Below are 13,710 nucleotides of genomic sequence, written 5' to 3'. Positions count from 1 at the left end.
CAAACCCTGTCCACCACTGGGGAGGCACTAACCCCAGGACCCCCTGGGCCTCAGCCCCATCTACCAGTGGGCCAACGCCAGTTCCGGGACCCCCAGGGCCTTGCAGCCCGAGACCCTCAGACCTACCTCTGCCAACCAGTGGGCCAGCACTAGCTCCAGGACCCAGCTTCACCCACCAGTGGATGGGCACCAGCCCCAGGACTACCACAGCCCCCCAGCCTGCCTTGTCAAGACCCAGCCCACCCACCAGCAGGCCAGCACCAGCCCTGGACCCACTCCCCAGCCCTGGCCCTGTACGCGAGCAAGAGGATACCAGCTCTGAGATACCCTGGACCCCTCAGCCAGCCGTCCTGGGATCTAGCCTGTCACCAGTGGGCTGACACCAGCTTTGGGATACCCTGGACCCTACAGCCAGCAGTGTCAGGAAGCAGCCCTGCCCACCAGCCAGCCAACACTAGATCTGGGGCTCCTGATGCCACAGCCACCCACCCTGCGACCTGGCCCTGCCCACCAGGGGCTGGCATCCTCCAAATAAGGCAGAGCCTGGCAGCCAACCAAACTGGGGGCCAGCCCCACCTACCATACTGCTCACGGTAGTCAGCCAGCCACAAGAGAAGGACCCACGCAGCCCACATAGGGGGCACCCCTAAGACATATAGCTCTGGTGACCAGAGGGAAGTGTGCTTCTGGGACACATAGGATGTCTCCTACAAAAGGCCACTTCTCCAAGGTCAGGAACCATAAAGCAGCTTAACCAAATACATAGAAATAAAAGCAGCGTATTAGGCCAAAATGAGACAACAGAGGAATATGTTCAAAACAAAGGAACAAGCTAAAGCCCCAGAAGGACTAAGTGAAGTAGAGATAGGCAATCTGCTCAAGAAAGAGTTCAGGGTGGTGATCATAAAGATGATGAAAGAACTAGGGAGAAGAATGGATGCACAGAGTGAGAAGTTAGACGTTTTTAACAAAGAGAATATATAAAGAGCAACCAAACAGAGATGAAGAATACAATAACTGAAATGAAAAATAAACTTGAAGGAATCAACAGTAGACTAAATGATACAGAGAAACTGATCAGCGAGCTGGAAAACTCGCTGATCTGAGTGGAAATCACTGAAGCTGAACAGAAAAAGAGTGAAAAGAAATGAGGACAGTTTGAAAGAGACCACTGGGATAATGGGCCTACTAACATTCACATGATAGGGGTCCCTGAAGGAGAAGAGAAAGAGAAAGGGGCAGAGAGCCATATTTGTAGACATAATAGTTGAAAACCTCCCTAACCTGGAAAAGGAAACAGACATCCAGGTCCAGGAAGCACAGAGCCCCCATACAGGATCAACCCAAAGAGGACTATACCAAGACACATAATTAAAATGGCAAAAATTAAAGATAAAGAGTGAATATTAAAAGCTGCAAGGGAAAAGCAACAAGTTGCATAGGAGGGAACTCCCATAAGAGTGTCAGCTGACTTTTCAGCAGAAACTCTGCAGGCCATAAGGGAGTGAAACAATGTATTTAAAGTAATGAAAGGGAAAAACCTACAACCAAGAGTATCTGGCAAGGATTTTATTTAGATTTGATGGAGAGATCAAAAGTTTTACAGACAAGCAAAAGCCAACAGTGTTCAGCACCACCAAACCAGCTTTACAAGACTGTTAGAGGGACTTCTCTTATCGAAAAAGAAAAGGCCACAACTAGAAACATGAAAATTACAAAAGGGAAAAAAGCTCATTGGTAAAGGCAAATATATGGTAAAGGTCGTAAATCAACCACATACAAAGCTAGTAAGAGGGTTAAATGACAAAAGGCGTAAAATCATCTATATCTACAATAATTAGTTAAGGCAAACAGAAACAAAAAATGTGAAATATGTAAAAAACAGTTTATTTTTATTGGAGTGTAGTTGCTTTACAATGGTGTGTTAGTTTCTGCTGTACAACAAAGTGAAGCAGCTATACGTGTACATATATCCCCTCCCTCTTGGACCTCCCTCCCACCACTCCTCCATCCCACTCATTAAAAAAACAAACAAACCCAGTAAGCATTGGGGGGGAGAGTAAAAATGCAGTAAAAATGTGTATGAGCTTAAGAAGTCAGCAACTTAAAGTAATCACGTATATATAGATTGCTATATATAGATCTCATGGTAACCACAAACCAAAAATCTATACTAGATACACATAGAAAAAAAGGGAAAAGAATCCAAACATAACACTAAAGTTAGCCATATCACAAGGGAAGAGAGCAAAAGAAGAAGAAAGGAACAAAAAAGAACTACGAAAACAACCCTGAAGCAATGAACAAAATGACAAAAAGTACATACTTATTAATAATTACGTTAAACACAAATGGACTGTATGCTCCCATCTAAAGATGTAGAGTGGCTGAATGGAATATTGACCATAAAAAAGAATGAAATCTTGACATTTGCAATAACATGGATGGACCTAGAGGGTATTATGCTAAGTAAAATATGTCAGACAGAGAAAGACAAATACTGTGTGATTTCACTTATATGTGGAATTTATAAAACAAAATGAATGAACATAACAAAATAGAAACAGAGTTATAGGTACAGAGGTACAGAGAACAAGGAGGTGATTGCCAGAGGAGAGGGGTTTGGGAAGAGGAATGAAATAGGTGAGGGAGATGAAGAGGTACAAACTTGCAGTTGCAAAATAAACGTCAAGGGTATGAACTGTACAGAATGCAGAATATAGTTAGTAACTATATATATATAATATCCTTGTATGGGGACATATAGTACTTTGACTTAGCATGGTGATCGTTTTGAAATGTATAGAAATAATGAATCACTGTTGAAATGTATAGAAATATTGAATCACTTAGGGATATAGTGTACAACATGCTAAATATAATTAATGCTGCTCTATGTTATATATGAAAGTTGTTAAGAGAATAAATGCTAAGAGTTCTCATCACAAGGAAAAATTTTTTTTCCTATTTCTTTAATTTTATATCTGTATGAGATGATGGATGTTCCTTAAACTCATTGTGATAATCATTTCAGGATGTATGTAAGGCAAACCATTATGCTGTACACCTTAAACTTATACAGTGCTATATCTCAATTATATCTCAATAAAACTGGAAGGACGAGAGTCAATAAAATGGAGGGAGGGAGGGGAATGGGAGTGGAGTATGGGATAAAGGGAAGCTAATTAGTTAATTAAGACTGTCTTGTTAGCTACAGTGTTGAACTGTGTTGCAGATTTTATTATAAATGAATAGGCTACTATTCAAGTGTGTATCTTAGACTATATCTGGAGGATTCCCAAAAATTCATTATATGAAACTCTTGATGCTGACTAGATTCATTGAAGACAATGAATCACATTCCAGAATCAGAATCTGAGATATATTACTATTCTTCCTGTTACTGTTCACCCCAAGTAGAGTAATTGAAGTAACTGTGTTGTCAAAGCAGGGATTGACATTTACAGAACACTGTATAAGCCTCCTTAGTATAGCTAATGTTTGGAAATATATTCTAGGTCTGATTTTACATTTAAATGATATTTCTTTCTTTGTATCCATCTTACCTCCAAAGTAAGAGACAAGTGCTTGTGTTGTTGCTTTTAAATTATAGCAAGGACTCTCTGGAATCAGAGTAACGATAGACTTCAACACTTTGGAGTTGAGGTTGTATGTGTTCGTTCATATGTGAACACATCACATATATTATTGTCAACTTTTATGAAAGGCCTGGGTCAAGTAAACTTATATGAGAGATTTATGAAGAAAATAATTTCCAATATATTGTATGATACCCAACTCTTTGGTTCTTTGTGACTATTCCTATCTATAAAAGTAACTTAGGGTGCAAAGAAGATTCCCTTTAAAATTTATATTCAGGCTGTTACCAAAAAGAAATAATAAGTGTTGTAGAGAATATGGAGAAAAGGGAACCTGATATGCTGTTGGTAGGAATATAAATTGGTGCAACCACTATGGAAAACAGTGTATAGAGATTCCTCAAAAAATTAAGAACAGTACTACCATATGATCCAGTTATTCTACTTCTGGATATTTATCTGGATACAAAAACACTAATTCAAAGAGATATATGCACCCCTGCGTTCATTGCAGCATTGTTTACAATAGCCAAGGTGTGGAAACAACTTGCATCTACCAATGGATGAATGGATAAAGAAGATCACACACACACACATACACACACGCAGACACTGAAATACTACGCAGCCATAAAAAAATAACGTGAAACTCATTAATTGAATTAATGAATTGAATTGAATTGAATTGAATTAATTGTTGCAATGCCATTCATTGCAACATGGATACCTATAGGGTATTATCCTAAGTGAAATAAGTCAGACAAATACTGTATGATTTCATTTCTATGTGGAATCTAAAAAATAAAATAAACAATAAGCAAAACAAAAACAAAATCATAGACACAGAGAATAGATTGGTGGATACCAGAGGGACAAGTGCTTGGGGGTACAGTGAAATGGGTAGAGGGGATCAACTGTATGGGGATGGATGGTAACTAGACTTACTGTGGTGACCACTTTGTAGTGTGTACAAGTATTGATTTATAATTTTATACACCTGAAGTTTATATAATATTATATACCAGTTTTGCCTCAATTAAAAAATGATATTCAGAATAACTTTCATGTCATTTTATTTTACTTTAGTTCTTTAAAAATTGGTTATTTTTCCAGAAATTTGTATGGTGACTCTCACTAAAGCAAAGCACTGTATTCCCAACTATTCCATGTTTTTTTTTCCTCCTCCGAAATGTAAGAAAAAAAATATAATTTCAGGCATGGAGAATGAATTGTGTGCTACTATCCACTTAAGTATAATAGCATACATAACAAACAAGGCATTGGAAATGCCCTTAGAATTGGTTTTAGAAGTCATATTAACATTATCCAGGTTTTCAGTGTTTTTGTTGAAACTTGAAACTTCTCTTTATAGGAAATATAAATTGAAAGAAAATTGGTGCTACAGGAGTACAGATTGAAAATTTAAACATCTTGACTTACTGAATGTCATGATGTGCCAAAATTTTTGAATAAATTTATTGAAATTAGGATTTGAAATAAAGTAAAATAAATCAGTGCTCTCTTTCATTTCTTTTCAGGGGCTTTATGTGTGGTCCACTACTTTTGGGTTTTTTTCTCTTATTACAACAACACTGCAAAGCATTCTACTTTCTTTTCTCCTCTTACTTCAGACACTAGCAATAATGTAGCTTAACACACCTGTTACATATTTTGTGTGCTGTGCCCCAATCCAGGTTTCACACCCATTTCTCATTCCGGAAGATGGAATAAGCTGATGGGCCAAGCCTGGGTTATATTTCTATCTCTGAAGCTTGAGTAGAATTAGTTCAATCCCACTCAGGGCACATGGACCTTGAGAAGGTGGAGTATTTTCTCAAAACTCAAAGTGCTTTTACCAGAAAATGGGGGATACACATATACCTTGCAGGCAAAAACATACGTGTCTATAATTTCTGCTTAAGAAAAGCCAGTATAGAAAAACATACTTTTGTGGCTGATTATTCTCCCATTTAAATAAGGCATCTACAGTGATTTTCCATTTTAACTTGAAAGGTGACAAAACCTGATTTTCTTAACTATAAAAAAAGTTAAGATTTCAAAATACTTATTGGCAGCATCGAGAACCACGGCTGTTACAGATGTTTGCAGGGCGTACACCTTTCACCATTCATCTTGTAATTGGTGGCCTCTGTGGGTGTATAACACTGAGCTCTAAGGGTCAGTATGCTGGAATTAACCACAAAGGATAAACCCTTTGTCTGTCAATGGGAATACTTGGAGAATATGTCCTTTGATTTTTTTTTTTTGATTGGTTTAATTTGAGCCAGATATTGTATATTACTTCAAATGACTGCCATAGGAGCAGAGGCACTTATTGAAGATTAGTGATCAGTGGAGCATGTATACTGTACAGACATTGTTGTTGTAGGGCATGGGCTTAGTTTTAATGGAAGACATAAATTTAATTGTTACTAGGTGTTTCTGGTGGGAGTGAGCATTTAAGGGAGAATTACTGTATAAATTCTCAACTGGCATTGGCCTGTCGTTTGCTAGTGAGTATATAATTTTCATATTGTTAGAATGAAGTAAGTTGATATTAGCTTTTTAAAAAATTAATAAACTTCACTTTTTAGAACAGTTTTAGGTTCACAGCAAAATTGGATAGAAAGTACAGAGTTTCCATATACTCACTACCCCCTCCCCCCATGTAAACGAACATTAACTTTTTATTCAAGGTATTTATAAAAGTATTTAGAAACACAAAGAAGTATTTTGTGTGCTTTTACTTCTGCAACTAGAAGTTGTCTTTCTCTGTCTTCAGACTAGAAAGGGGAAAGTGTTCTAGAGCCAAGAAGCATTCTCTGACAACCCCGAGAGTGAAGTTAGGCCCTTTTTTATGATCCTTTTCCAGCTGAATGTTGCTATTTACAATGGAAGACCAGAGGAAGGGTAGGGATCTAAGGTAACCTGGTCTGGAACCCCCTGCTGTCAGATCAAACTGATTGATGGTAGTCCAGAAGAGCAGTGTGCAGTAGGGGCAGTGCACTGACCCATAGTGGGAGCCCTGGGTTCTGGCCTAGCTCTGCCTGTAGCTTGCCGTGTGGTCGAAGGGGCTGAATTGAGGGACCTCTGACTGCCTGCAGCATTCTGTGATTCCACGACTGATTGGAAGGTCCAGTAGGGGCTCATAACATCAAATCCTGCAGGGGCAGCGGTGTGGAGCCGCGGGGTGTTGTCCAGCATGGCCACAAACCAGCTGAAGGCCTTTTGTCCAGTCTCTTAAACCTTTTTGGGTCTGTCTTGGTTTCAGCTATGGAAATGTTGGGATTGGACTTCTCTGTTTCCCTCTAAGGAAAGTCTTTTGGATCTTTCTGGTTTAAAGTAGCCAATTACTGTCTAGGATTATTTATCCTGGCAATAACTGCTTTGTGAATAAATAACTTCAAAAAGGGAGCATATTAACACTTTATTGTGGATCATTTTTGAGCAGACTCCTTTATGTCTTCATATCAGGAATGTTCTTGCAATTAACATATCTGGAACCAGTCTTTCTGTTGCAAAGCTATTTGCTGGATATCCATTAGGCACACCTGAAAGGGACGGAGGCTCTTTCTGGATAGTATAGTTTTTTTGGTTTTTAATAACACAATGTAAATTTTAATAGAGATGTGCTTTTTAATATCACAAAATTTAAAATTACGCTTATATGTCTTTAAATTGTCTTTGTGCAATTTAAGTGATAAAGGAAAAAAAGGGAAAGACTAGTGTCCTTTACTTCTCAGAACAGAATATTTTCCATTTAAAATTATGTAAATTGCTAACAGCTGACTTCCTTTTTTTTATCAAATGACTTTGGACTAAATTAAGAGTGTGATTTTCTGTATATTGTGAATTATTGTTGATTAAAGGAATCCTTTCTTACCTCAAAGGACAAGGCGGTCCTGAGATTCCTCCAGTGGGTTTCATTCACAGAACCCCTCCCTAAAGGTATAGGCTAATTCCTCAAGTGTGTAGGCCAAGGTTTACTTGGGCTAAACCAGAGTAATGTATAGGCGCGATGTCCCACAGGGCTGGGATTATCTTAACCTTATATTTTCCAGCTCAGTGGCTTGATAGAGCTAAGGAATCTTCCCAAAGTACCTGGGCGTTCCCTGTCAGTGTTCCTCATGTAGCTGCTGGCAAGCATGTTTTTATACTCTTCCTGGAAGTGATACTCTTTCTGCCTTAAATGTGTAATTTCCCCTGCCTGAGAAGGTCAAAGGCACATTTATATAGTTCACAAGAGCATAAAAGAGGCTTTCAGGGCCTCCCTGCCAAGCCATCTGACTGGACTAATGCCTACTCATTTTCCGCCTCTACTTACGGAAACGGCAGAAATTCATAGTGCCACTATGGTCCCTGAAACAACAGTCTTATGGCATATGAGCATTATAATAAAATATCATATTATCAAATCAGGTAATGTAGCTCGAAATTGGTAGGAGTAAAAAGTAGTTGTTCAGACTGTCAGAATTAAACGTATGTTAAAACTACCTAAATTAAAACAAAATCTACCTTTTGAAAAGCTAGCAATTTACTTAGTATCCAAATGTTGAGAATATTCAAAGCAAACTTCGGCATGTTCACAATATTACTTTATTAAATGCTTTTCTTCCACATAGTTTAACTCTAGTGAGCTTACTAACATTTACTGAGCACTTCCTGTATGCCAAGACCTTTGTATTTATAATATCTTCCAATAATTTAAGGCAACCTTTAGAGGTGTAGGAATTGTTACCCTGATTTTGCAGATGAGGAATGGAGGCTCAGAGAGTCTCAGGAATTGGCCCACAATTGCAGGGGTGTAAGTAAATGAGGGGTACAAGTTTGGCCCTAAAGTCGGTATGCTTTGCAGAACACCATGCTGCTAGCTGTGCTCTGCTGTTTATGAGGCTATGGAGAGAAAAAAAAGAGCAAGTTGCATTACTTTCTCATTCGCCCGCATTTCACGTTCCACTTTCTGATGTGAGCCCTGCACTTCGACCAGATCTGCCTCCTGTCCCTTCCAGCATGCTTCTTCCCAGTATGCAACTTAGGCCCAGTCTCTGCCTGTGCCTGTGACACCCTTCTCCATCCCCTTTCTCCCTATCCCAGTTTGCAGCTGGTGCCTTAGGTTGCAGCTTTTATTTATTTCCTGCATAAAGATTCCCTTGTGCAGTCTAACTTTTGGGGAATTCTTTGCTTACCATTTTGACATTATACATTTCTCTCTCTTCTTGTGTAACTGTGTGTGTGTGTGTGTGTGTGTGTGTGTGTGTGTATGCGATTACCTAACTAGATCATCAGCTTCTAGAAAACAACTCTTATAATACCTTTTGCAGTGTTAATACATAGTAGGTCATTATTAATTTCTCAAACTGTAAAAGGTTATACCATTTGCATCTCTGTGCTCTTGGCATGTAGATAGGTGGAAGGTAGTTTCTAAAGCATAGTTTTATAATTGGTCAATATTGAGTACTGAAGGAGAGAGGATTTCCAAATCTTTCATCTTAGACCTATGTCTAACAGTGAATGCTAGAGTTTCTGTCTCTGCCTGCTGGTGTTTTCCAACACCTTTCTGGAAATTCCAAACAGATGGACAGATCTGTAATGACTTGTAGTTACTTTGCTTTGCTGTTAGTATCTAGTGAACTCTTAGGACTTGTTTTGCCTTTATTACTATGTTTAAAGTTTCTTAACTGAAAGGCTCTGGGTCATGAGGAAATGCAGGGGTGGGGGTGGGAAGGTGATAAAAAGATACTTCAGATTTGCATTTTCTTTTAAGAAATTTCCATTCTCAGTATAGCTGACACTTGTAATTTCTGTTAAAGATTGGTGCCTGGCCAGAAATGCCTGTGAAATAGCTTTGGTTTAAGCTTCAACTATAAAGACAGGGGAGGGTGGGTGATTTTAACAAGTGCTGTCTTTATTCATACTTTATATTGTCACTGTCATAAAATAAAGACAGTGAAAATATGAAGTAAAGGCAACTCTTGTTAAAAAGCATTTATATTATGTATTTCCCTGCATTTATCTTTGTCTACATGAAGATAATTTATTTCAGCAAATGATTTAACCGGAGCTTATCATTTCTAGAAAAAAAAAATCCTTTGTCCTCTGGTGTACCACAGTGACCTGAGGTATGGAATTCATTGGCCAAAATTGCATAACAGCCGGTATGCAATTTCAGTACTATATTATTTTGTAATGTGCCTGGTGCTACTACTGAGGAGATGAAAAGAATATTAATTACAGTGGGGTGAGTGGGAGACCTTATGCATATACATAAGGAGGCTTTAGTTAATGAGTTTTTTTGGACTAAAAATGTGATACATTTACGTAGAAGTAATAGCTCGGTGTTTGTATTTAAGTTTATTTATAAACAACCTTTACATTTCATTTGTAAACATGCAGTGTGTAAAAGAGTGAATTGAGGAAAATATAAGAATTGTATTTATTTAAAGAAGTAATTTGAAGACAGGAAAAATCTTTTAAGAACACCTACTTTGTAAAGTGGAGATCGGAATACATATTGTTGGGAAAATGGAAGAAGCCAGTGGAAGATTTAGTGAAAGAGTGGATGTTAAGACTGTTATTTAGGACCTGGATTTATTTTGGCTTTCAGAGGTCATGCTTACTCTTAGATTAGAAATGCAGCCTCTTTCAAAGCATAAACATAATTGAAAAAAATAATTTTGAAATTTGCTTTCTTGGGTTCTCCATTTGGTTTTCTTCAGGTGTAAAAGCATGAGTATTCTATTTTCAGGAAGATGAGGAAAAAAATCTATTTCCTTTTCTAGCAGTTTGGCTATTTTTGTTGTTGTTTCTGGCTCCATAAACGGAGAGGCATCTGTACCGTGCATTGTATCATGCCCAGCAAGTTTTTTTTCATTTGAATGTAATTGTTCCTTAGCAAATAATTGCAGTCCAGAATGACTTTTATTGAGCTTGATTGAATTAGGGTTATGTATGAAAATGAGTTAGTTAAAGCTTAATCTATTACCCAGAGAAATGATGAAAACATCAGAAAAGCAGTCATTCATGGGGATTAAATATTCTTCCATGTAAATGGGCAACATGGTTGCCTGGAGTCCCTTCTGCACTGACTAGGTTGTAGTGACATTAGGGTGCAAAACATACAGTGTTGGCATAGAAGGGGATCTTGTCATGATGTGCCTTTGAATGTTATACTGGACATTAACACTAATGAGGGAGCCTGCCTCGTTATAAGAAGTGGCGCCTCACCTTTTGTAGTATAATAAGCTTTCAAAACATAGGACCCCAAGGGGGGGCAATGTGTAAACTGCCAGAAAGCCAGCTGCTTTGGGATATTTCAGTGGTTGCTGAGGCCAGATCTTTAAGATGGGTTTTTCAGATGCCAAGTCAGATACCCTATTTGTGGTTGAGAGGTAAAGAGGAGATAATTCAACGTTAGCTCTCCCATCTGCCATCATGATCTCAGAGGGCATCCTGAGCTGTGCCAGGTCCGTCCTGCCTAGGTGTGCATCCTGGGGGAAGCAGTGTTGTGGTGGGAAGCGGGCCTTGCAAAGGGAGAAGGAGCCCGTTACGGAGCAGGCTCTTAATGAGGCAGTGGGAGCTAAGTGTGGGCAGTCAGGAATCCAAGGCCCTGTGTGGATGGGAAGTGAGGGTTAGGAGGAAGCCGTGGTGTGACCCAGAGAACACAGACAGGCCTGGCGTGGCTCAGTTGAAGATCTCTCCTGGCTGTGGTCTAAGGGCATGCTCAAGTCACCATTCTGCAGGGTTGTATTCACCCTTCAGACATTTCCCGTTCCTGCCCGCCTGTCCTTCTGACACCTCACACAGCCACCCATTTCCATCAAATCAAAGCACTTTTGAAGTACTGGTAACTTAAATGCAGAACAGCTTATGCTGAAACTGCTTTTCTGAAGCTACTCATGTGGGCATTTGTAATAGCCAGATAAAATCTGGAGTTTGGCTGTCAGAGAACTCAAAGGGAGCCTGTCTCAGGCAGGATCTTCAGCCTTGAAATTGACCTCTGCTCTGTGGCTGATTCCCTGGCTCCCCCACCTCCTAGTCAGTGAAGTCCAACATGATTTCTTTGTTATCCTGAGTTTAAAAATTTTTTTTTTCCAATTATTAATTAATTTATTTATGGCTGTGTTGGGTCTTCGTTTCTGTGCGAGGGCTTTCTCTAGTTGTGGCAAGTGGGGGCCACTCCTTATCGCGGTGCGCGGGCCTCTCACTATCGCGGCCTCTCTTGTTGCGGAGCACAGGCTCCAGACACGCAGGCTCAGCAATTGTGGCTCACGGGCCCAGTTGCTCCGCGGCATGTGGGATCTTCCCAGACCAGGGCTCGAACCCGTGTCCCCTGCATTGGCAGGCAGACTCTCAACCACTGCGCCACCAGGGAAGCCCCTATCCTGAGTTTTAAAACCCATATTGGCCACAGCATAGTCAGCCTCCTCCCTCTCCCTCCCTACTCTATCCATAGATAGTTGCATCCCAGGTGATAAATTATTGAACAGTAATCAAAATAAAGTATAGATATGGTCCATTTTGGGGGTATATATTTGATTATAGAAACAAACAAATGTGTAAGGGTACCTTAAGATTAGTGAGAGTTTATTTTTGAGCTCCTAAAAGAACTTCTGTATATAGGATATACTAGCATATTTTATTTCTCAGATAGCATGCACTCACTTCTTAAACTAAAATGTAGGGGCTTCCCTGGTGGTACAGTGGTTAAGAATCCACCTGCCAATGCAGGGGACACAGGTTCAATCCCTGGTCTGGGAAGATCCCACATGCCACGGAGCAACTAAGCCTGTGCACCACAACTGCTGAGCCTGGGCTCTGGAGCCCGTGAGCCACAACTACTGAAGCCCGAGCGCCTAGAGCCCGTGCTCCACAACAAGAGAAGCCACCGCAATGAGAAGCCTGCGCACCACAACAAAGAGTAGCCCCCGCTCGCCACAACTAGAGAAAGCCCACGCGCAGCAACAAAGGCCTAACGCAGCCAAAAATAAAATAAATAAAATAAAATAAATAAATTAAAAAAAAACACTAAAATGTAAGCAAATCTCTAAACCAAAATAAGAATTAAACCCACACTATCAGAATTAATGTTGGACCCTCCTCTCCCAGTTTTAGCAGTATTAATTATATACTGTTTGGTTTTTTAGTTTATACCAATTTATTTACTTGACAGTTATTTATAGATATTCATGATTTTTGCCTATTTATTAACTTTTTATTTTAATGGTTCTTCTCTATACTGGCTTTTATGGATTTATATGAAGAAAAAGTATGGAAATAAATACATGAGATAGTGCATGTGATTTTCTTAAAACAGCAGTTTTTTAAAAAAAATTTATTTATTTTATTTATTTATTTTTAGCTGTGTTGGGTCTTCATTGCTGTGCGTGGGCTTTCTGTAGTTGTGGCGAGTGGGGACTACTCTTCGTTGTGGTGCGCAGGCTTCTCATTGCGGTGGCTTCTCTTGTTGCGGAGCACGGGATCTAGGTGCGTGGGCTTCAGTAGTTGTGGCGCATGGGCTCAGTAGTTGTGGCTCGCAGGCTCTAGAGCGCAGGCTCAGTAGTTGTGGTGCATGGGCTTAGTTCCTCTGCGGCATGTGGTATCTTCCCAGACCAGGGCTCGAACCTGTGTCCCCTTCATTGGCAGGCGGATTCTTAACCACTGAGCCACCAGGGAAGCCCAAAACAGCAGTTTTAACGTTAGTTGCCTAGTTTATGATAATTAAGGATAGACTTTTTATATCATTTATTTAATCAGTTTTTGGAATTGTACACTTCCTTGATAAAAACATAGGCATTTAACTTGAAAGTATTCATGTGTCCTTTGTAGCTTTCGTCAAATATCTGGATTTATTCTTTCATCCATACCCTTGTTGTAAAAAATGTGGATGAATGAGTAGTATCTTGTGTGAAGCCACGTCAGGCCGTTTAATATTTTATTTATTCTTTCAAGCTGTTGTTTTCTTCTGTAGCACTGGGTGACAACTGAATCATCTAAGTCTAGTTAGGATTACTCAGATGAATCATTACACATTTTTGATATTTAATGTGTAAGAGCCAGTTCTTCCGTATTGTAGTGGCTGATTAGGGAAAAAAACTTTAGCCAAGCCATAAAA

General features: G+C 39.5%; 1 protein-coding gene across 14 annotated transcripts in view; it reads left to right on the top strand.

Moving 5' to 3' along the window:
* The window catches only part of BBX (BBX high mobility group box domain containing), a 278,769-nt gene that overhangs the window by 104,490 nt on the left and 160,569 nt on the right, over window positions 1-13,710 (top strand). The gene's annotated exons all lie outside the window — the stretch shown is intronic.

Source organism: Balaenoptera musculus, chromosome 4 (genome assembly GCF_009873245.2).
Source record: "Balaenoptera musculus isolate JJ_BM4_2016_0621 chromosome 4, mBalMus1.pri.v3, whole genome shotgun sequence".
In the NCBI taxonomy this organism is placed as follows: Eukaryota; Metazoa; Chordata; class Mammalia; order Artiodactyla; family Balaenopteridae; genus Balaenoptera; species Balaenoptera musculus.
The sequence above is the reverse complement of the archived record's forward strand: the minus strand, read 5'-3'. Positions and strand labels throughout refer to the sequence as shown.